Genomic DNA, 24,072 nt, shown 5'->3' with positions numbered 1-24,072 from the left:
CTATCCACCAATTCATTTATCCACCCATCCACTTACCCAACCATCCCATCCAGCTAGCCCGTAATTCACCCACCCATCCATCCATGCCCCAACGCAAAACCCTCTTTCTCACCCTTTCTCTCTCTCTCTCCCTTTGTCTCTGTTTCTCTGTCACACACTCTTTGAATACTTTGCCAAGTGAAAAAAGTCAATTGATGTTAAAATAAAGTTTTGCTACAAATTACTAAAGCACTGTCAGTCATTTATTTAAAACTATATAACAAACTCTCTGTATTATTACTATCATATTTTCATACAACACTAATATGGCGAGACCGATTGGCATGGCCAATGCTTGTTTGGGTATGGGTTAGCTGCTTTTGTCCTCGCTTCGTTGCCCGCTCCATGTGTGTTTTTGAACAGTATGCACATTGGTGTATTCGCAAACACACTTAACTCTAGGCCGTGGCATGCGGAACTGTCCTACAACAGTACAACTGTTATTAAAACATGATACAATAGTGTCTGCATAAACCATGCAATAAACACCATAGTCTTGTCCTCGAAACAGGTTGTGAAATTGAAGGCTTTCAGCAGGCTTGATGTTGCTTTTATTTTTCGCCCTACGAGTGTTCCTATGCAACAGGTGCATATTTTTAACAAATATCCATGCATAAATACTAAACACACCGTCAAGGCCAGATGTATTGGTTTTTCCAAAACTTGCTCTTTTTGTGATTTGGCAAGAATGCACAATTCACAATTCACAAATTCCTTTGCTCCTCTTCGTCCATCCATAATAGTCCTGAGTTCTATTTCAAGAGTATTTGAGACTAGAATTAGTTTATAGCACTGATGAGTAGCACAAATGGTGTATGTTTCCTTCCCATATGATTGCCATAGAGGCTATACCTTCCTGTTTGATTTCTGAGTGACACGGTTGTTCAGATTGTTGTTATTAATAAACACTGTTAAACAATAAAAAAAACCACAAGGCACCCCTTTACTAAGTGTCACTCAACTTTATATGAGAAGGCCAATATACATCACCCAAAGGCACAATTGCTGTACTCCAAATCATTTGGCTGGTGGCATCATGCACACGAGATGCCATCAGCCAAAATCTCAGTAAAGTGGTCAAGGTCGGTACCCCTTGAGACTTAAACAGGGTGGGGTAACTGGTTAATAATCCTGCCTGTCCCAAGGAATACGTAAGGCATCTTCACAGAGCACTTGATCTTGAGCTGGAGGGATGAATCCTTTGGATTAAGGGTCCTTAAAACTCAGCCAAAAATGTGAAAATTCAGATGAATCTCTGAGACAAAGGTAGGGATGACACTGCTACATAGTAAGGTATTGAATGCTTTCTTTAATAAGGCATTAGATTGGTTTCTGTTCATTTCTTGAATTACATAAATGTGAGAATTATTTTGGAATTAAATCTTAGTTACTAGATCTTTGTTAGTAACATCCTTACTGTGTTCTGGCTGTTTAAGTAGGGAAGGCACAATGCCTCTTAATTGATCAACAAATCTGCCATTCAGTGTACTAGATCTATTCAATGTAGACGCTGACATTTGAGTAAATATAATATTTATATCCAAGTTCAACTGTTCCTGCTATTCCTCTATTCAGCTCCCAGTCTAGTATACATGAAGCAGTCTGTGAATGAAGCCAGTTGGTTAGTAGGCATTATGTGGCTGAATCTCATAGGGCTGTGTTATCAGACACTAACATCTTATAATTCAGTTTGCCTAAGTCACATGTTCAGTATGTATTCTAAATGTACATATAATTAAGTAAAATATCTGAGTAATTAAGATATTTGGCATGAATGTTTTTCTTTTTAATGATGCTCCTGTCAAATTCTCGAGATTATCTAACACTGTCTCAAAAATATTAAGGAGAAGATGCTTATTGTCTGAAATGGTTTGTTCAGTATTGATAAATATTAATATAATTATATACCAGATTTCGCTGATATCAATATCGAGTTCGAAACATTTGCAATCTTCCATGTCAAAACTAAGGGACCGATTACAATGCTGTAGGAAACTGCTCTGACCCTCGGAGAGCCCGTCTGCTTTTTAGAAAGCCTCCTGTAATCCCAAGGGCTACTCTTTCCGAACGAGGGATTAGAATGTCGGATTCCAACAGCCTTTCTGTGCCAGCCTTTCCGACGCAGAAAGGCTGTCAGATGTCGACTTTGGAGGCTCCCAGCAAGGGCCCACATGGGTGCAAGGCCTCCGGTCGGAATGCATGATCACATTGTAATGAGAAGTGCAACCGAACAGTGTTCGGTTGCTTTCTAATTGCTGAGTTGGGACCACCCGACAGGAGGTCGGTTGATGTACCGAATCGATGTCAGACGGACTCAGGTCCGTCCGACATCGAAATCGGCCCCCAAGTTGAACAAGCATTGGCATAGCCAATAGGTCTCGCCTTTGGGGCCTTATAAGTGTTTAACCATGCAACAGTTGATGTTGTTGCACCAAGGATATTGTGCTGCATAACTAAATACTTATAAGGTCCCAAAAGCGAGACCTATTGGCTATGCCAATGCTTGTTGTATATTCTTGTCACCCTAAAGTGCGCCTTGTAATCCCACAGGGCAGGGTGCTAATATATAAACATAGGGCACATTATACATTGGAGTTAGAGTGCCCCGACAGTGAAATAAAAGCCATAAGCTTTTTCATTGTGTAGGCATGCCTTGACCTTTCCATAAGAAATTTAGTTATGATGAATCTCTTTACTTCCACCCCTATTTAGGAAAGGGCTAGACAAATGCCTCAACAGTATTTACTGATTAGTTGTCAAGATCTGATCGAATGGTGAAATCAGACTTTTGATAACTTAGAAAAGTAGCTTTGTAATAATCTGCTTTAGGCTGTCTGAGCCAGAAGGGCCTCAAGACCAGTTCAGGGACTCGTCACACTTATAGAGCTCAAATACACATCCTTGGCTGAAGGAGTTAACAAACCTGGCCCAGAAAACAATGGCTGGCCTTTGGGCACAGGAAAGGCCAGTGGGTGTTAAGTGCTAACCACTTAGCTGAGAGTGGCTATCTGGAAGTGGGCAGGACCAATTGTCAACACAAAGGGGTCATTTAACAGTACCTCTTTTGACTTGAGGATGCTAAGGAGGGCTGCTCCTGTTTCATCCACAGGTTCCTTCTGGTCAGCTAGGCTACAGCCACAGTAGGAGGGAAGCGCAGTTTTAACCCTGTCACGCCTGTATTACCACCTTGTTATTTATCAGAACTGTGTCAGGCATAATCACATGAGAGAAAACCAATCCCTCCCCCTCCCAAAACTGCATATTTTGGTTTGTATTACTACTCAAAACACTGGCATAGTCAGAATGAGGCACACACTTGACTTGCTTATGTATGAAATATTTCAACAGTGTTATTTACAAGTAATCATACAGAACGTATTTTGCACAAACATTCAGAATAACCACAAAATTACATATATTTTTACACAAACTTTGTCAAGAGGAGTTGCACACTACAGGCAACTACTGCCTTTCATTAATGCATGAACAATCCGTCTAGCAACACTTTACCTCTGAAGAACGTAAAACACCAAACGTAAAAAACATGCAATTCTACTGGAGTGACTCAAAACTGATACCTACGCGGAACCTCATTTTCCAGCAGAACAGAAAGCAGGCCTTTATCTGGTGTGCCCTACACGCTATGAGGAGAGAGCCCGCCTCAAAGCACTTCACGTAATTTGAAAGCACGAACCACCAGAGTTTAGACTAAGCACCACTTGTTCTTTGGAGCACTGACAAATTAAATTAGAGGCCATTACAGGCACTTGCGAGAGTCACGACACAGCCACTTGTGCTGATGAACCTGGGCATAGCTGCCAAGGTTTCAGATTACTATGTGTGGCATTTTAATAATTTCAGTGTAATTATGAGTGACATTTCAACGAATATGAGTGACACTCTCTCGCAAGCAAAAATCAAGCAATTAAACAATTAGGGAAACATATAAATATCAGAAATTACACCCATTTGAGCAACAAGAAACTCTTAAGAACTAATTGAAGTAAAGTGCACTAACGGGGGGGGGAGGGGGGTGGATTGCAACAAGCGACAGCGAGCTGCTCTGCCAATCAATGCGCCGGTGCTAAGTGGTGGCCTGAGTAAAAGCATCATAAAAACTAAAATTAAGCCAAACATAAGCAAACGCTCGACTTACAATATGTGTAGAGAGAAGAGCCAGTGTGGAAATCAGCATAGTCAGGACAATGTTGACAACTTAGCTACCCATTACACCATCCCTAATACAAACAAAGTTATCATCCAAACAATGTGATAGTCCGCAAACTCGTCTTAAACAACACAGATGGACACTATTATTTTAATCATGCGGCGGAGTTAATCTAAAAACACCTGACTGCAAGCTGAGCCAAGAAATATAAGAAATACGTGACTCTCTGCAGTTATACTGTGCTCATTCACCATGTTTACTACGTGAAAATGAGACCAAGCACAATGCAAAGGAAAAGTGATAATCACAACAATTGTAGAAAGCCCAAAATGCAGTGATTGCTGCCTAAATTAACAATAAATTATGACCTTAAATCTGATGATGCAGAACCCTCACAATCTCAATTCAAAATATAAATGATGAAAAGACTTTGGTAGTGCGTCAGACACAAATGTTTATATGCACCCTTTCGTTGAAAACAAAACGGGAAAAAAAATGAAACCATGCCCCATGCATAATTATTCACCATTTGCTGTTGTATAAAAATGACTCCTGCTTATGCACAGAATACAGCTCGATTTTTCCAGGAGGCCTCTGATGTTTCGTAATATGTAACTGCTATTTCAAATGCTCAGGGTGCAACATAACCAGGTGGGACAGAATAAGAATGAACGATGGTCGAATATGCTCAATTTTTTCCCCAAATTCTTTTCTTACATGCTCGAAGGCACGAATTTCAGGAACGAGACCCCAGTATGATCGCCCGGTACAAAAGGGGTTGGTGATGGACGGAGCATCAGAACCAATCAAACACTCACACCCAGTCAACAGATCTGGGTTTGATCCATCACCGTTCTTTAGCCCACTCTGCCACCCCAGTTCAGACATGGCCATATACAAATCAGTCTGACCCTGTGCCTCATGGGAACAGTCCAGCCCGAACTGCCAAGCCATGCCTTCCCTGGACCGGAAACAAGCTTCCTAGGACCGGTTTCTGGCATTTCAGCCGTCTTCAGCCAGGCTTGCTTGAATCCAGTGGCAAAGTGAGCAAGGGACTCAACGTCTGAGCATACCCTGCCAACTTATGGCGAACAAAGCGGTACAAAAGGGGGTGGTGATGGACGGAGCATCAGAACCAATCAAACACTCACACCCAGTCAACAGATCTGGGTTTGATCCATCACCGTTCTTTAGCCAACTCTGCCACCCCAGTTCAGACATGGCCATATGCAAATCAGTCTGACCCTGTGCCTCATGGGAACAGTCCAGCCTGAACTGCCAAGCCATGCCTTCCCTGGACCGGAAACAAGCTTCCTAGGACCGGTTTCTGGCATTTCAGCCATAGCTTGGCAGTTCGGGCTGGACTGTTCCCATGAGGCACAGGGTCCGACTGATTTGCATATGGCCATGTCTGAACTAGGGTGGCAGAGTGGGCTAAAGAACGGTGATGGATCAAACCCAGATCTGTTGACTGGGTGTGAGTGTTTGATTGGTTCTGATGCTCCGTCCATCACCACCCCCTTTTGTACCGCCCAGTATGACCGCCGGCATGATTTGTGTAGTGTCCCCGCGAACCTCCAACAAATGAGCAGATGAATCATAATGTTCATGAACTGGCACGGGGCAGTTAAGTGTGCCCCTGTGCGCCAACATGCGAAGGTCTGGACAGGTGAATGTGGGCCTAGATTCCCGAGTCGACTCAAAAATGAAAACTAAAACCCGCTTCCTACCTCAAAAACTAAAACCCGCTTCCTACCTCATAGTCGACTTGTCCAACAGAAGTCTGTCAGAGACGGGCACGCTAGGAAAATAAAACCTGCCGCCCGCATCCTAGGAGGTCAACTACCCTGCATGCAGTAATCACAGGGAAGCGCGCCTTGAAAAAACAAGCGCGTGCCTCGTGCTGAAAGAGGAGGAGGAGGCAGCAGGGGGAGGGGAAAGAGGAGGGGCCTGCGCCTGTTTCCCTTACGGGAGCGAGCAGAGGGAACCATCTGTTTGCAAGTTAATTACAAACCGATGGTTTCAAAGCTTGCTCCCGCATGGGAATCGCCAAACGTGCACGTGTTGCCATTGAAAGCAATGCAACACATGCACGTTTTTGGGCGAAAAACCAAATCAGTCAACTAAAGGTCTCCTCCTACGTAGCGCATGCGGGCTTCGTAGGCGAGACCTAAAAAGTAAAAATTAGTGGTCATCCGCAGAAAGTAAAACGTCCAGCCTCAAACATTTTCAGTAAATACTTTTAAGTAATATCTTTTAGTCTGATTAAAGTGTCCTATTTAAATAGTAAGTCTTTTTTTAGACCAACAAAATCAAAATGTAGTCCAAATTATTTTTAGAGCATGGTCCATATTAATTGTCATAGTTGCTTCTGACACAGCCACATGTACCCTGTTAAAAATATTAGTGGTAGGCCTGCCCAGAATTAATCTATTTTGGAACTAAAATGTTAGTAGCCGAGATTAAATTATTGGCAAAGGTTCATCAGTATTAAGAGGTATTGGACAGTGTGTGAATTTGTGTAACATGCAGGTCACCTGTTTAAATGTCAATAGCCTAACAGTTCTTGGTATGCACTGTGACGTTTCCACATTGTGTGGCAGTCAAGAAATATACCAGCGTTTGCGTGGCCAATAGGTCTCACCTTTCAAACCTATTATCTTCGCTAGTACTTTTTGGCGATGAATATAGCATCAGCCAGATAATGTGCAGCATAGCCAAAAGACAAATAAAAGCCCCAAAAAGGTGCAATGATGCACCTGCTGTGTCCTCCTCATTTGTGAGCTCGCATGTGTAACAACATACTTAAACGTACGTGCCTACATAATGAAGCAAGTGCATTTTTTAAATGTACCAATCCAAGATAGATCACTAAAAAGAAAAAAAGTGAAAAATAGCGTGAGCTTCTTTTAAGCCAGAAAGGCAAGCAGCAGTTTGCTGCCTGGTTAAAAAACCAAAACAATAATATAATTCTTTTTTTTTAAAAAGACAGGCATTGGAAACAAGGGAGGCAAACGGAGAGGGCTGAGGAGAAGAAAAGCAGTGCACACACTGACACGGAAGTGCAACAAAGGGCGCGGGAGAGGAGGGGCACAGGCAAGGAAGCAACACGAGTCGAGGAGTTTGGGGGTGAGTGAAACACAAGCTTGCAGCATAAGGGAGACAGCAAGACAGAATATAGGTGGGTGGGTATTTGGTGGGGAAAGTAGGACACAAGGGAGAGAGCTGGAAAATACATGCAGTCTCACGGGGTGCCTAGGCAAAAAAAAAAGTTGTTCCTTGAAAGTGAGCAGTGGTAGGATAGAAGTCAAGCAGTCATACAATGGTAAAGAGGCTATGCTGCAGTTAAAGGACAAATACAAGATGGACAAGATCGGTCATAGAAAGCCATTGGATAGGAAGCAAGCAAATTAGAGTATTTAGAAGGACAACTAATGATAATCAACCCGTGGACTGTAAGTCCCATGTAGGGTTTTGGTATTGGTATGCCCACAATAGGTGTTTTGCAGCCAAACCACTTCTGCTGTCCGATAGGCTCAACATAAAAACACATTTGTTATTGTTCAGCAAGGCTGTTCCACAAAAATCCTCTTTACTACATGATATCCTAGATCCCATAAAGAATATTGGATGCATATTCACGGTATGTGGATAACGCACCTTTCTGCAAATTAGAATGCTTTTAGCTCTCCTGAAAGAGGAGAGGGCAATCGTACACTTAATGGCTCTCAAGTTGCTCCTTTTGCCTATTGAAGAGTTTAAAGCATGCCACCGTGTGTCCTGTGGGTTTCACTGGCAAAGGTGCATAATGCGTTTGGAGCTAGAGCTGTCCTCGTTCCCGGGCTGGGGAAAGGGAAGCAGGGAGTGGTGGCTTGCGACAGCTGTCGTGAGAGAGCTGTAGTTGTTTTGTAAAGTTCAAGTCTCTGAGCTGAAGAAGGCTTGGTGAAGCATACGTGTCACCCCAAGCAGGCATGTCCTCTTTCATCCGGAATAAGGTTGAACTGCAACATTTAACAAACAAAATCAGTTGCCACATATACAGAGAGCATCAAATCTGTGGGAGATTCATTATTTCAAAGGTAAACCTTTTAAAAAATGCTGTCGTGTGCAGTAAGAATTATTTTTATTGTAAGTTTCTAACCATTTTATTACACTGGTTGCATTTCTAAAATACATATTCCAAAACGTGCATTCTTTTACATTCTCATTCGCTGACTGTAAAGCTGATTCGCAGAGTACCATTCACCCTGAACCAGTGTGGTGCATCAGCTCAGCAACTGCTAGGTATGTTAAGTGGTGTGACGTTTTCCTCCTTACAAGGGCAGTTGTGAAGCCATTGAGAAAACCTGCCTTCTCGCAAGTTTAGATTGATGCTCTGTGCTGGCGATTTCAGGGAGTGCTGTGTGCTCTAGATTCATTCAACTATTTTCTTGGAAAGATCAAAAGACCCATCACCTAGATCAAAAAAGTAGTATTTTTAATCCCAGGAGGTGGCTTACTGCTAAAAATGATTTTCTCAGAGGATTCCAGGGAATTTTACATTAGTATTGAAAAACTGTCCTACTACTGAAACCTTTCCTTTCATCTTTCAGCGAAAAGATGTTCTATAGCACGCATACAACACTGTCCTATCCAGGTTTATCTATGCAAACAAAGCATTGCTTATTGCTTTCATCTAGGATGGGTCGCTATGCAGGTCGGTGTCTTTAGTTGTAACCCACCTGGTGAGATTAAATAATATGAAGGGAGACAGTCTTGGCTTGTTACTTATCTGACATCTAAATATCTTTGATTGATTCATTAAAACCATTGCAGTAAAAGATGTAATGGATTTAAAAATCTATTGCAAAGTAGAGTTAAATGATGCAAAACACAGAATTAAACAAATTGAACCTAAAAGGAATATGTATCTTGAACTCCTCTGGCCTTGAATAGATCAAATAAAATAAGGTAATCTAATTTGTAAGTGGTCTTTTGACCTTACAACAAGTAATACTGAGCTACACTCTGGTTCTATTGGGCTTTTTCCCAACTTATTGCAGCCTGTTTTCACGAATTTAATAAAACCAGTAACGAGCTGCATATCTGAGCTTTTAAAGCACATTGCCATTGCATCATTGCAGAGGCAAACGCCTAACCTCCTAAAAGATGGCTTTGACATGTTCTTTGGCATTGAAATACAGTTCATCTAGTAATTCTGCCGTTCTCACTGAATGTTCTATGCTATTTTTAACATGAGCTAGGTGATCTCAACCCTAGTGTCAGTGGTTGCACTGTATTTTCTTGGGCTTTAGCCTCCAAGTGCTGACAAAACTAACAGCAATATCTCAAATCCAAATGAAAGTGGTGTCTATTGCCTTAGCGACGAGACTAAGGAAAACTTGGTAGGAAGTCTATTGGATACACCTCCGTTGTTGAAATGAGGCTCTCCTTTTGACTGTAGGGGCATTAATGTAATTGGTGCTCTATGGGGACTTGAATGGTGCTGTTACTAGTAGGTTCCAGGTTTCTAATTGCTCATTGTCAATCTTACAGTATGCCCCAATTCCCTAACTAAGTTCCCAGAAGCTTCTATTGAATGAAGAAGAACCAGGTTGCCGCTATTGTCATGGGGTATCTGAGAGCACTACCTTTAAGCAGCTTCTGTTGTTTTCAGCCAGGGTGAGCTTCGTAGTTTTATGCGTAAGGTATTATATAAACATTTTGCAGGAGTCAAGAGAATTTTTAGTTTCATAATTATTTTGAAAAATGTTATGAACAATTTGTTTTGGAATTAGTCATGTTTGAGAACTTTAATACCTATTAGGAAGAGAGAAAATAAAGCCCTGTCCACCAAAGAGCACACTGCTTAGTGCTCCGCTTTCAATACCTCCAGTTGTCTCTTCAAAAGAAGCTCTTCCAATTAGGAAAAATAACTGTTTTTGTGTGCATTCCTTTGTTGTCACTTACACATTAAAGGTGCCATATACACAAGGGAAAGAAATTGCAACATGCCCCTAATTGGAGCCAAACTATTACAAGAGAAATTTGTAATGATGATGCACATGCAATCTTGTGACACCGATCTGTATTCAAGTATTGACTTGAAGCCCCACCTACTTTCCGTCCATATTTTTTATTGGCTTGTGTTATTGTCCTTAATAAATGCTGGCTTCTGATTAGTTAATAGGCTTGTTAGTCCCACCTTTGTACTGCCTTGTCTTCATTTGTAACCTCCCATGAGGACTGACCCTTTTACTTCTGTTGTTACATGGTAGGTCTTATTGCAGTCTGTAAGCACTATTTTCTTTCATGAGTATCTCCTACTGCAGGCACGACTTGCTTTCCTGCAATAGCAGCTGCTCTCTCGCTCCTTGGCTACAGCTCCACCCCTTAACCCCTCCCTCCCCCAACCACTTCTTGAGGTCTGTTTATTTTTTCCCTTTAATTTCTCTTCCCCCACCCCCACTTGACCACGCTGTTTTAATTTAAAAAAAAATATATTAGTAGATAGGTTAAGTGATTAGATGTTGAGCCGATGCAGAGGCTCAAACCCTGGTCCCTAGCTCCTGAGTCGGTAGGTCTGACTGCTGAGTCATATCCTTTCTCTCTGGGGACAGCACAATATTAATTATATTTGCTTGTTTTACACTTTATTGGCAGCCACTCCCCTAGCCAAGTCTAAGGAAAGGGGCACGACCACCATTAAAGTGAAAGCGCGGCATGGGGCGCTTTTACAAACAAGCATTGGCATAGTCATTAGGTCTCGCATTTGGGACCTTTTTATAAGTAAAAAAATAAATAAAACTGCTGTTATAGATGGAGTTAGGATACAATTGGTTGAGAAAAGTTGGGTACACCAGGCAATGCGGAAAGGAAGGGTTTGCTAACATTTGACTAAAGCCTGCAAATGAGGTGAAATGGTATGGTTACTTTTTGTCCTGGCACTGAACGAAAAATGTTTCTTTATGTTAGCGGCTGTTTAGAGCTTTCTTACTGTGCTCTAATTACTGGGCAGGTTCCGGGCTCTGCCGGAGTAACTGATTAGAGCTGCCTTAAAAGTTTACAGAGGCGTCTGACCGGCTGTGTGAGACACTCTTGGTTTCTCAACAAGTCTGTTTCATTTTGGAACATTTCTTTTGTCAGCCTGTTAATTCGTAAATGCATGAAGACGGGGGGGGGGGGGGGGACGAGATTCTTCCTGTTTCTCTTGCAATGTCAGTGAAGAATAAGCCCGCAGAGCACCCCGGTTCTACCCCTCCTCCAATGTCCGGCCCATGGCTTAACAAAGGAAACATGAAGAATCTTACCTCCCCCCGCCCCCCTTGTCATCATGCATTTGTGAATTAACAGGCTGGCAGAAGAAATGTTGAGAATGAAACAGACTCGCTGAGTAACCAAGCATTTGCAATGCAATAGGTTTCGCATTTACGCGAGTTTAAGCCATTGGCATTGTAAATGACAATGCCTTTTATTTATGTTTTAAAAACCAAAAATAGCCAATAGATTAAACCCGCGTAAAAGCGATACTTATTGCATTGCAAATGCTTCTTTCCCCTGCCTTAATTTCTTTTTTAGTGCAGGAGAGTGGAGGAGGTGTGGCCCCTGGAGGATTTGTTGATTAGGGGTAGTTAAGAGATTTCGAGGCCCCTGCTTGAGTAGCTCTCATATTTTGATGTCCATTCTGTGACTTGTAGTCCCCATTTTATAATGTGTTATATAGGACTACAAATCCCAGAATGCAAAGTAAAAATGTGGACTTTGTGATCTCTTGACCAGGGCCATTGGAAACCTGACCGCTCTGGATTTCTGGTGCGACCACGGCCAGACTGAGCAGATATATATATTTTCTTGTGGAAGTACAGGACATAAAAGTCGGCCAGTCCTATTTTTTTTTTTTTTTTTTTTAAACCTTTATTACAAATTTCAATAGATATACAGGTATGGGCCTACAACCTCCGGGCCGGCCGCTAGTAAACAATAAGGTCATAAACATATAGGTATAAACACAAGCAGCAAGCAGTGTAGGTCCCAAGGATCCGAAATATCATTTGCGGCTATAGGCCTTGACATCCCAAATGACGGTTTCATTTTAAATGAAAAAAGAAACAAACCCACAAGGCGGCAAAAGTCCAGGTGACATTATGCGCTCCCCTCGGGAGGGGCCTACCAAACTACAATGGAAGGAGGGGGGGGGAAGGGCAGGGGGCAGAGACAAAGTTATCCCGATAACACAGAATCATGGAGATGCGCAGACTAAGGAGACAGGGCCTCAGCAGAGTCACGCGTTAGGGGCGGGACGCAAATCCCGCCACGATAGGAGTTCCAGGGGCACCACACCTTTACCCATTTCCCAGGCTTGCCTCTCGCCACATACAGTCTTTTCTCGGAACATACACCAATCCATATTTTCCTTCCACACCGAAATCGTGGGTGACCTCTGGGAGCCCCACAATTGTGCTATGTCACGCTTGGCCACCATATATCCCAATGTCACCCACCACGTTTGCGCCACCGTGTAATCAGTCGGCTCCCAAACATTCAACAAACACCTCCTCGCCTCGGGGAACAACGCAACATGCGTGACCGCCTGCAATACTGCATGCACGCCACGCCAGAACCGAGTCACCTCCGGACATTCCCACAAAACATGGAGGAAGGTCACAATCATACCACACCCACGCTTACACATCCCATCCACCGCATATCCCATACGCATCAGGCCAGGACCCGTAACATACACCCTGTGGAGTATCTTGAGCTGGACGAACCGAAGGCGGGCCGGTATGGCCACCTCTTTCGGGGAGGCCACCGCAGACACCCAATCCTCGTCATCCAGCTCCAATCCATCAGCGACCCATGCCTCACGAAGGGCGGCCAGCAGCCCCGAGCGATCATTGACGAGCTTTTTATAGATTAATTAAATAGTGCTATCCGGCACATACCATCTAGTACTCTATCTTCCAATGGGGAGCACTCCGGGATGGACGCGACCTCCGGGAATACGGAGAGCAACGCATGACGAACCTGCGCATATGGCAGGCCCATAAAGCCCGTGATTTATCGCTGCCAGCTGGGAAGCCCAATAATAACGTTTGATATCTGGGAGGGCGACCCCCCCCCCGCGTCGTACCACGGGAGCGTCAGCTTCGCGAGGGCGATCCGCGGCCTCCCATCCCAGAACAGTTGGCGCTGCAGACCCTCCACCTCCCTAAAATAGCTAGCCGGCACGACATCCATTGTGTTTTGTAAGGCGTATAAAAACCGCGGCAATGACATCATCTTAAACAGCGCCGCCCGGCCAAGCGGCGAGAGCGGCAAGCGCCGCCAACGCGCCACATCCGCCTTCAAACGTTGGAGAGGGGGGAGTAAATTCTGTGTGTATCGGGCCGCTGAGTCCAGGGTAATAAAAATTCCCAGATACTTGAATCCCTGGTGAGCGACCTGGACAGGGCAACCCCGCGGGAGGATAGGAGCCTCTCCGGAAAGAACATAAACACAGGACTTAGCCCAGTTGATGACTAGGCCGGAGTTACGGCCAAAGGAGAACAATACATCCACCAACACAATCAACGATTCACGCGGGGAAGCGAGATACAAAAGAATATCGTCCGCATCGAGAGAGACTCGGTCTTCATACTCTGGGGTCCATCGGAGACCACGAATCGAAGGGTGCCACCGCAGCCACTCCGCCAGGGGCTCCAAAGCGAGCGCAAAGAGGAGAGGCGACAGCGGACAACCCTGACGCGTGCCCCTGCCCAACTCGAAGGGAGCCGACACTCTACCATTCACCACCACCTGCGCCAGCGGTCTAGAATACAGCAATTTCACCCAACCGATGAATCCCGGGCCAAACCCAAACTTCTCCAGCGTCGCCCAAATATATGGCCACTCAAGCGTATCAAACGCCATAGTGGCGTCCAGGGACGCCAAAATGGCCGTCTCACGTATGAACGGAACCCTCGCGAGCACCCCATGCAGACGCCGTAGGTTAAGCGCGGTGTTGCGATGAGGAATAAAACCGGACTGATCCTGATGGATCAGATCGCACACCATGCCAACCAGTCGATTAGCCAGCACCTTAGCAAGGATTTTCGGTTCCGCATTCAAAAGCGAAATGGGCCTGTAGGACGTGACTCGATCCCGCGGCCTCCCCTCCTTATGAATAACCACGATGGTGGCGAGATGCTGGTCCAGCGGGAGAGAACCCGCCGCCCGAGCCGCGAGAAACATATCACGAAGATGAGGCGCTAAGGTATCCGGCCGCAACTTGTACAATTCAATGGGAAGGCCATTAGGACCCATGGCCTTGCCAGAAGCGACTGAGCGTATGGCCAGGGTGATCTCCTCAGACGTCGGAGTCACGTCCATCGACAATGTATCCTCCTCCGAAAGGGAAGGCAACCCAATATCTTTAAGCAGGACGCGGGAATCCTCTTCTGGGCGAGAAGAGACCGGGGAGTACACCCCGCGGAAATACTCTGCAAAGCAATCAACTATTTCCTCGGGATCAGTAACACACACACCATCCACTCTCTCAACCAGCGGCACAACTCGACTCGCTCTCTCCTTTTTATCCAGCCACGCTATCAGTTTTCCAGCCTTATCCCCCATATCATACAGTCGCCCCTGTTGCTCCCTACTCATGCCCTTGGCCGCTTCAGTGACCAGGGCCTTGTAGTCTGCTTGTTTGAGTCTGAGAGCATGCAATTTGTCCTCCGTGACACCACGATCCAGGTCACCCTCCAACTCAGTAATTTCAGACTCAATACGAGTCACCTCCTCCCGCTCGCGCCTCTTGGAATGGGAAATGAGGGACAGGGCTTCCCCCCGGAGTACCGTCTTGAACGCCTCCCAAAGAGAAACAGCAGACGAGACCGATCCCACATTATCTTCAAAATATTGCTCAAGGGATTTAATCAAATCTGCACGAATTGTGAGATCTATTGTTGTCGACTTGGTTGCTGAAGGGGGACATGAGATGTGCACTTGCCCAGACAGCCGATGTGCACGTTCACGCATTCTCTTCTCTGCCGATGTCCGCTTGCGGCCGGACAGCAGATGTGCACGCTCACTGCATCTTGTGCGCTCCCACCGCGCATTCACTTTCGCGCGCTTCCTGCAGAGGAAGCAGCGATGCTGACAACTCTGCCGATGTCAGCTTGCGGCCGGACAGCAGATGTGCACGCTCACGGTGTCTCGCGTGCTCCCACCGCACTTTCACTTTTGCGCACTGCCTGCAGAGGAAGCAGCTGTGCAGACAACTCTCTGCCGATGTCCGCTTGCGGCCGGACAGCAGATGTGCACGCTCACGGCGTCTTGTGCGCTTCCACTGCGGTTTCACTTTCGCGCGCTGCCTGCAGAGGAAGCAGCGATGCCGACCACTTCCTGCACTTGCTCAACGGCAGCTTCTACACCGACTGCGTTAGCAGGTGGCCAGTTGAACCACATGCTGGGCTACCTGTCGGTGCTAGCCTGGCCTACTTCCAGGGTAACATTGAGCTCTGCATGCTCTTTAATGGTGCCCTGGAGAAGGGCCACCTGCACGAGTGGGCCAAGCGGCAGGGCAACAAGCGAAGCAAGGGATGCCGCCGCCCAAGGTCAGTTTTTTATTTTCGTTGGCTCGGATCGCGGTGCTACCTCCCATCCACCGCTGTGTTTCCTGTTCTTGTCACAATTTAATCTCCTTGTGCGACGCCTCCCTACCCCCCCACTCCCTCATCCCCACTTCCCGCCCGTCATTCTATTTGTGAAGTTGCCCACGTTTCTTCTTTCGGCTACCACTTCTCCGACATCTAAAGCGAAACAAGATGTGCACTTGGCAAGCAGTCTCGCTTGTTTCTCCCTAAGTGTGGTGCCGTGTCACTTTTCCTGGGAACTGTTGTTCGAGTTCAAGCGAGTCCTAGTAAACACTAACAACAAAGTAAGGGGCCCTCGGGACAGGCCTGAACCGGGCAACTTTTCTAAGCGAGAGGCCACGACCTGTCACACAAAGTACAGATGTGTTGGGCATGCTTGTTTAACTGTTCTTAGTGTCTGGTGCCAGAACTAAAGCAACTTCTCCTCTCCTCCCCGCCCCCAATCCACCCGTTGTTGATGACTGTCACGAAAACATGCAAACTAGTCCTTGGGGTGAATTGTGGTTGCCCGTGTCGCCCTCCACACAGCGGGGCTTCTGGTTTGCCAAGGACCTTTAACAGAAATGGCAATACTCCTTGTTTATGTTTCTGATTGGCCTGGAATGCGGTCATTACTTTATGTTGACTTCGCTGATAAAAAAGACTTGCATTTTCACTAGAGGGTAATCAATGTCTCCTTTACAAGCAAACTTCCAATAGTTGGTCGTGTTTATTATCTGAGTGGTCAGGACAAGTACACGATTCCCCCACAGCCGTATTTTATTTTCTACCTAACGCAGTGCACTTACGGAACAATCGCCGGCACGACTGCGCTCAATTGAAGGGGATTTTTTGATGTATACTCGCATAGGTTTATGTACGACAACATTTTTCCTGTGTCTGGTATGATCTTAAATGGGCTGAGAGGAACATGAATGAGCCGGTGCTTTCAATGCACACACACACACTGGTTCAATCGAGGTGGGTGTCTCAGGGCTTGGTTTCCAATGCTCCATTATTTTTATAGCTAATGGCAGGATGAAGTATTTACAGTGGGAAGTATCGAAATATGCGATTCTTCTGCCGCGCATTTTTCCGCATAATTATGGGTTTGCCACATTTGCTGTATACTCCATTACCTGCTGCATAATCAACAGATTTTAACAAAGACTGTTTCTACCTTAAACGGATCAAAAGTTACTAAAAAACATGGAGACATGTTCCAGCGCACCAGAAGGCCCTTCACAAATGTTGACTGGTCATCTTTTGGTTGCTTATTGCTGCATTCAGGAGTTAAATTGGTACCATTAAGGTACTACTGCGCACAAGCGCAGCATGCTCATTACTGGACTAAACCGCATGGGTACATTTCACACGTAGTAGTGGAAACGGATAGTACACAATCCGCACCGTGGACAACTTTTATATCAGACCCAAGGCCTTACTTGCATAGAGACACGATCCAGCCTGTGCACTGCACTTCAAATGCGTGGCACGCACTGGCACATAGGGCAAATAAGCTGCCGATCTATGCCCCGGCGCTCCCCATTGCAAATCATCCGAAATTATCAGTAACACAAGAGAAGAAAATGATGTTATTACTGGAAGATATGAAAATCTCCACTATGAAAGATGTTTTCCCTCACGGCAGGTTCATACAAAGAAATAACCCGTCACTAAGCACACACAACACACCAATGAAGATATTCGCCCATTTGAGGCTGCAAGCAGCGGTTAAAGAACTCTATAATACATATCCGGATGAGCCACCAACGTTAAAGGCATTACAGGCCTTACTAATAGCACCAACACGACAGAAGTTAGTCACCCCCCTATACAATACGTAACAATCAGAACAAAGTGAGGCGACCAATAGATCATTAGCTAAATGGGGAAACACTATTGGGAGACAAGATTGAGGAGCAGGATTGGGAATACAGCTGCACACAACTACAATTATTGACATCGAACTGTAACCTAAGGATAATACACTTTAAATTTCTTCACCAATTTTACTACACCCCGACCCAGCTCCACAGATACGGCCTCAGATCACATGACAGATGTCAGAGGTGCAACACCATGAATGCGGATTTCCTACACTTGGCATGGGCTTGCCCAAAAATACACAATTACTGGCAGCACATTATGGGGGCGATAACTGCAATGCTAGCTGAACAGGTGCCGAACACGCCCCTGGTGTGTTTATTGGGGATATGTAAATTAGTACCGACAAAAAGGCGCAAGTTTCTAGCTGTGGCACTATTACTAGCGAAACGACGAGTAGCCATTAGATGGGGCAGCAAACGGCCCCCTAGGTTCAAGGACTGGCTCACGGACATGTCATATTGCAGGGAAACCATGTAGACGTACGAGGAGGAACTACCGCTTTCATCGAGACCCTGAGATTTCTGGGAACCACTGAAACAATACCTCTTGACAATACAAGGGGACGATTAACATGTGTAAATTGGCAAAAATTTACAAATACAGGAGATGTTCTGTTATAACTTTTACTCCCTTTTGCCATTAAGAAGAAGATGTTGGGATTTATGTTTCAACTGCGTGTGTAAAGTACTGTAATATCTATTGGCAAACCTAAAATGAGTGATCTATCACCGTAATATGAGGAGATGAGAAATACACTGTCCGCTTTGATTGCACGAAACGAAAGTATTTTATCACTGTAAATGTAAGTTTACATATGTTAGGATGTATACCTTGTAAATGAAAAAAGTATTGCAGTATGTGTGAATTGCACTGTTGACCAGACGAAATAATCACATTTACAACAAAAAAAAATACCTAGTGAAAACCACACAAAAATAAAATAAAAGGTGATCTATTTTCCCAGACAGTGTTACAAGGTATAACAAGCATTTGCAATGCAACAAGGTCTCGCATTTACACGAGCTTAAGCTCTTGGCATTGTAAATGACAATGCCTTTTATTTAGGTTTTGGTTTATAAAACATAAATTAAAACGCATTGCCATTTACAATGCCAATAGCTTAAACTTGCGTAAATGCGAGACCTATTGCATTGCAAATCCTTGTCTTCGGTATGGATCCTCTCATAAACTGAGACTGCACCATTTTGCAAAGCCTTTATTACATACAGTACAAGTACACCGTTTCACCATCTTGAGGATGATTCGAAGAACCTGAAAATGCTCGAGTCTCTCACACATCCCCTCTTGCTCAGCTTTTGATTTTTGGATCACTTTATTTCTTCTCTGATTCCCACCACCCTGAGATTTGATCCACAATCAGCATATTCATTGTATCACTCAGCATTTCTGTCTGCTTCATAAATTCATATGTGGCTGAACTTCTAACTTTTCTGGATTGAGGTAGGTTGCTTTATGGAAAGAGTGCACCACTTGACCGCCCATTATACTCCATGTATGGTCTCTCCGGGAGACTTTAGGGAAAGCATTTCTTTTGTGAACAGATTACACTGACGTGCCAGTACAGTAGGCGTCACCTGACACGCATTGAAAATGGCCCTGTTATTACCACTCAAGGATGGCGTTGTTAAAGGGGGATGCCAGAGGTTTCTGTCAATAAAACCTTTTAATCGGCATCGGCCAGAATGTTACTGTAAAGCTTGGACATTCTGTAACCTGAACATATCCATTTTCAGAACATGCTATTAGTTAAGAGGCCGTTCCCCGTGACCACATCTTGCTATGTTTTTTTGTTACGCATAATTCAGTAATGTACATAGTGCTAGAGTAGATTTCCCATCGAACATGCAACTTTCTCCACTCGTCTACTTACGCCCAAAGACTGGGAGTGGCTATATAAAGGTAAACATTTTGAAAAAGCAACTCATTCTTCGTAAGAGTTTAGTGGACACCAGGAGAGAAAAGAAAAGAGGTCTGTTAACTTTTTTGTTTGGCTAATGCTTTGAGGTAGACGTCGTGTGCTAGTTATTTGCCTTTATTTTGTTTGGAAATCTGACGTGTAGGCTGTATTTGTGTGAGTGAATAATAAAATAATTCTTTCAAAAGTTAACACAATGGACCAAGGAGTAGTCTTCATAAAATGCTAGCGACAGGAGCTCTTTAACACCTGCATTATGTGGGAGTAAAGAAGAGAGGTAATTACGTGTCACTAATGTTTTAGGCAAAATAAGTAAAGGTACATCTTGGAGATTATATAGATGCAGTACCACTTTACTCGACAGCTTTACTCGAGACTGATGGCAATAGGAATTATTAGTTAAAATCACTAAATTGCCAATTTAATGTCGTGGGTCTGAAGTTGTAAGTGACGTGCTATCTTTAAAATATGAATATTATGTGAAATGGGTACGCCTTTGAATGTTTGTTTTGCTCTTGGCACAGGGGAGTTGATCGCTCCAATCAGTATTGCTCGCTCTACCTCAGAAGAAAGTACTGCTTTCCAGCGGATTTAGGCATGCATGGCTACGTTTGAAAGAACTTGTGATGGTCACATGAAAGTGGTCATGAGTTCGACGGAAGGCTTAGGATCATGTCTTTTCCCCTCCCATATTGTGAAGACTCGTGAGCATTTAAATAATATGTCCGCATAAAGGGGTAAAGGGTGATTCCGTTATTTTTTTTATTGTGCAAAGTAGTTTTTTCCCTATAGTTGTCTTTGTAGCCGTTGATCAAAATAATTGTGTCAATAAATATTCTGGATTTTATTTATTTACTTTTCAGCTACCGATAAGTATTGTAGAAAAAACAGCATTGGTGTTTGATATTAACGTTTGGGAAATTGCATCCATGCCACAAGAATATGCTAAAACTGTTCTGCACCTGCTAGTTTTAATGTGAGAAACAAATCTTGATTGTGGCCACTTTTCATTCGACAGTTTGCATTTCACATGTCATAAAATGTCTCAAAGTATTTGAGAAAGTACATCTTTATTGTAATACATTTTAAATTAATGGAAGTTTTGTCGGTGCAATAATTAATGAATATATATTACAAGCATTTTTTTAGTTGTACTGTTTCTTCACCACCAGGTTCTACTGAAGTAATTCCCACCATTCTGGCCTGCTCTTGATAATGTGAATCGGAAACTATTTAAATACGAATATAAAACCTAGTGGTGCTCCTGTTTACTTATGTATTCTACAATCGTGTGGTATGTGCCATTATAGTTCACTGATACTGTATTATTTGAATTTATTGTTGGTCCTTGTATCTAAATCTGCAAATTAATTTGGGAATATCCCTGTATGTAATGTGTTTTTGTGTTACGATGGAAAAAATCTCAGATGCACCTGTGACCTTTTCAGTGCCAAATAAAATCATCAGTAAATAAATAGAAAATAATTCTGGAGGCATTAATTAACTGAGGACTATACAATATTTTGAGCTCAGATGGTCAAGTAAATCTAGGGTGTGCTTATTCATCCTCCGGCGAGTGATAAATTCACCGCACAAGCATGACGCGCATCAACCTAACATGCACTTATATTGATTTTTTTTTCCCACCCAAACATCCATTTGGAATGTACCACATGATGTCCCAAGTCTGTTCTGGGGGTGGCCCTACAGTTACATGTCTGTGCCATGTTCACAATAGAGTGTATGAATGTTGTGTATAATATAGCTGTGGTGAAGTCATGGAAGATAGAAAAAGTCTCCTTCAAGCTGTTGGTGCTTTCTTCAATGCGGTCGGTTTGCTCTATTTTCTTGGTGTCTCTTAGTTGCTATGGGTAGTATCTGAGCACAGCCTTGTAGGTGTTTCTATCAGTGTTTTGTAGCTGCCCTCCCCACCCCGCGGCTGCGGCTTGGTAGACTGGTACTACCAGCGATGTGTTGATTTGGAAGTGGATGGTGGAGTGGTTGGTTTAAGGAAGGTGGTGTTGTAATTGATGCTGTCACTGGTGGTGAATATGGGGTCCAGTGTGTGTCCTGTGTTGGATCCGAGACAAGCTGGGGGAGTCTAATGTTATACAGGCTTTCGAGGAGTACTATGAATCGGGAGTCGGCTCTGTCAACCAGGTGAACTTTGCGGTTGTCAAGGATTTTGTAGGCTTGTAATCTGGTGAGCACGGCGATTAAGTTGATGATGAGGCTGGTGAAGGTGGTTCGTGTTCTGGGTGGACGGTAGGTGAAGCCCCCATTTATAGTGACATTTTCAGAAATTAGCAGCTTTAAACTTTAGATGTTCTATGAATGGGCTGGCGTTCTACGTGGATGTAGAGCATTTGATGGATTCCTTGTCCTCACTTAGCTTGTGGATGCGGTCTTGTCAGGCAATATTGTAGCCTTCAGGGATTACTGCAGCGATGTAGGGTGCTGATGTGGAGTTGAGAAAGAGGATGCATCACTGCTCTGCAGGTCCCAGAATTTGGTTGCTTGTTTCCTAAGTGATTGTGTGTTGAAGCATGCATTCAAGTAGGTGAAGTTGTGCGAGATCTCTGTGGCGTGTGGTATTGGATGTGGGTGTAGATGGTGTTACTGGTACCTGCGTGGGTTGGTAGCTGCTGGAGAAAAAACAGCACTCCTACTGTGGAGTCTAGTGTAGTGCATTGTGGTAACATCGGGAGGAGAGGCGTTCGGGGATTGGGTGATCAAAGGAGCGCTGCAATGTATCGCTCAGTGGTGAGTGAACCAGAGAAACAGATGCTGAGCGCCGTCCAAGCTCGGACTGGTATAGACTGGCCTTCCTATGCCAAGATTGTTGTGTGGCAGCACAGCGGCTGCCATTATGTAGGTCCTGGTGGGGGTGGCGGGGCCACCGCAGCACAGAAAGAAGAGGCATGAAGGAGAATGAGGCGGTAGCATAGGTAAGGTTCGGAGGAGGTAGGAGGGGAAGACCCACGGGATGGGGGGTGGGGAACTGCAGGTAGCGTGACAGAGGGGGCAGAAGGACCAAGTGAGAGAAAAGTGCAAGTGACCGAAAAGAGCCCAGACTGGTCGGACGACCAGCCCAGGTAAATCTGGTCCTAGGCATAGGCTCAGTTTTACCCTTTTTTGCAGAGTAAATTTTACTCCTCCTCTGTCAGCCTTTCACCCTTGAATATTTACTTTCAAGACTGTAGTTTGTTCCATGTACTGCTCAGTGTTACCTGTCCTGAGTCTTTTTGCATTCAATTTACCATTTAATCCCCTTGTCCAGGTGTGGCACAACTGTGCTACCATTTACAGGAGTGGGGTCTAGTGCAAGCAAGGACCTTATGTTTATCACACGCTGGACGCCCCCTTCTCCACAAGCACCCACGTCGCCTTCGACCACACCTCCGAACCCCACTGGACCGACCACCGCTGCATCCACTTCACCTTCAAAAAACCAACCACGCACCATCGCACCCAACAGCTGCCGCGCCGCTGCTGGAACAAAGTCACCGAAGACCAACTGACCACCACCCTCGCCCAGAACCCACCTATCAACCCCACCTGCCCTGACGCCGCAGCCCGCAACCTCAGACAGTGGATCGATGATTGCGCCAACACCCTCACCCCACTCAAGAGACCATCCAACAGCCACGCCAGCAGGAGAGCCACCTGGTTCGCCGACGACCTCCTAACCTCCAAACGCGCCTGCCGTAAGCTGGAGAAGAAATGGCTCCACAAACGAACGCCAGAAAACCACGCAGCCCACAAGGACGCCACCCGCAGACATCACCACCTCATCAGACTTGCCAAGAGATCCTCCTTCAAAGACCGCCTGGATAACAACGCACACAACAGCAAAGAGCTCTTCCGCATCGTGAAAGAACTCTCCAATCCCGACGCCAGCGCCAACGATATCCCGCCCTCACAAGAACTGTGCGACTCACTGGCCATCTTCTTCCACCGCAAGATCGCTGACATCCACGACAGCTTCAACTCCACGACCGCACCAACGATGCACGACTCCTCCCGCCCCGCGATCACCAACAGCGCCAACCGCCTGACCTCCTGGGCCAACACCAACGACGACGAGACACGCAAGATCATGAACTCCATCCACTCAGGATCTCCGTCGGACCCATGCCCACACCACGTATTCAACAAAGCAGACGCGGCCATCGCACCCCAACTACGGAAGGTCATCAACATCTCCTTCGAAAAAGCGACATTTCCGGAAAGCTGGAAGCACGCTGAAATCAACGCCCTCCTCAAAAAGCCCAAGGCGGACTCCACGGACCTCAAAAATTTCCGACCCATCTCCCTGCTCCCGTTCCCGGCAAAGGTCATCCAGAAAATCGTCAACATTCAACTGACCCGCCACCTCGAAGACAACCACATCCTGGACCCGTCCCAATCCGGATTCAGACGTAACCACAGCACTGAGACAG

At 45.0% G+C, this 24,072-nt stretch overlaps 1 protein-coding gene across 9 annotated transcripts in view; it reads left to right on the top strand.

Moving 5' to 3' along the window:
• Positions 1 to 24,072, top strand: part of SLC39A10 (solute carrier family 39 member 10) — a 449,258-nt gene that overhangs the window by 51,631 nt on the left and 373,555 nt on the right. For 2 of the 9 annotated variants that reach the window (XM_085648772.1, XM_085648767.1), the window contains exon 2: positions 20,803 to 20,924. The exons of 5 other annotated variants lie outside the window; for them this stretch is intronic. The gene's annotated coding sequence lies outside the window, so the exon portion shown is untranslated. Of the gene's footprint in view, positions 1 to 7,195; positions 7,337 to 20,802; positions 20,925 to 24,072 lie in introns of those variants that run through there. 2 more of the 9 variants (XM_085648774.1, XM_085648769.1) reach the window with 2 other exon arrangements.

Source organism: Triturus cristatus, chromosome 3_2 (assembly GCF_964204655.1).
Source record: "Triturus cristatus chromosome 3_2, aTriCri1.1, whole genome shotgun sequence".
NCBI classification, from domain to species: Eukaryota; Metazoa; Chordata; class Amphibia; order Caudata; family Salamandridae; genus Triturus; species Triturus cristatus.
Note: the sequence above shows the minus strand (reverse complement) of the source record. Positions and strands in the feature narration are given on the sequence as shown.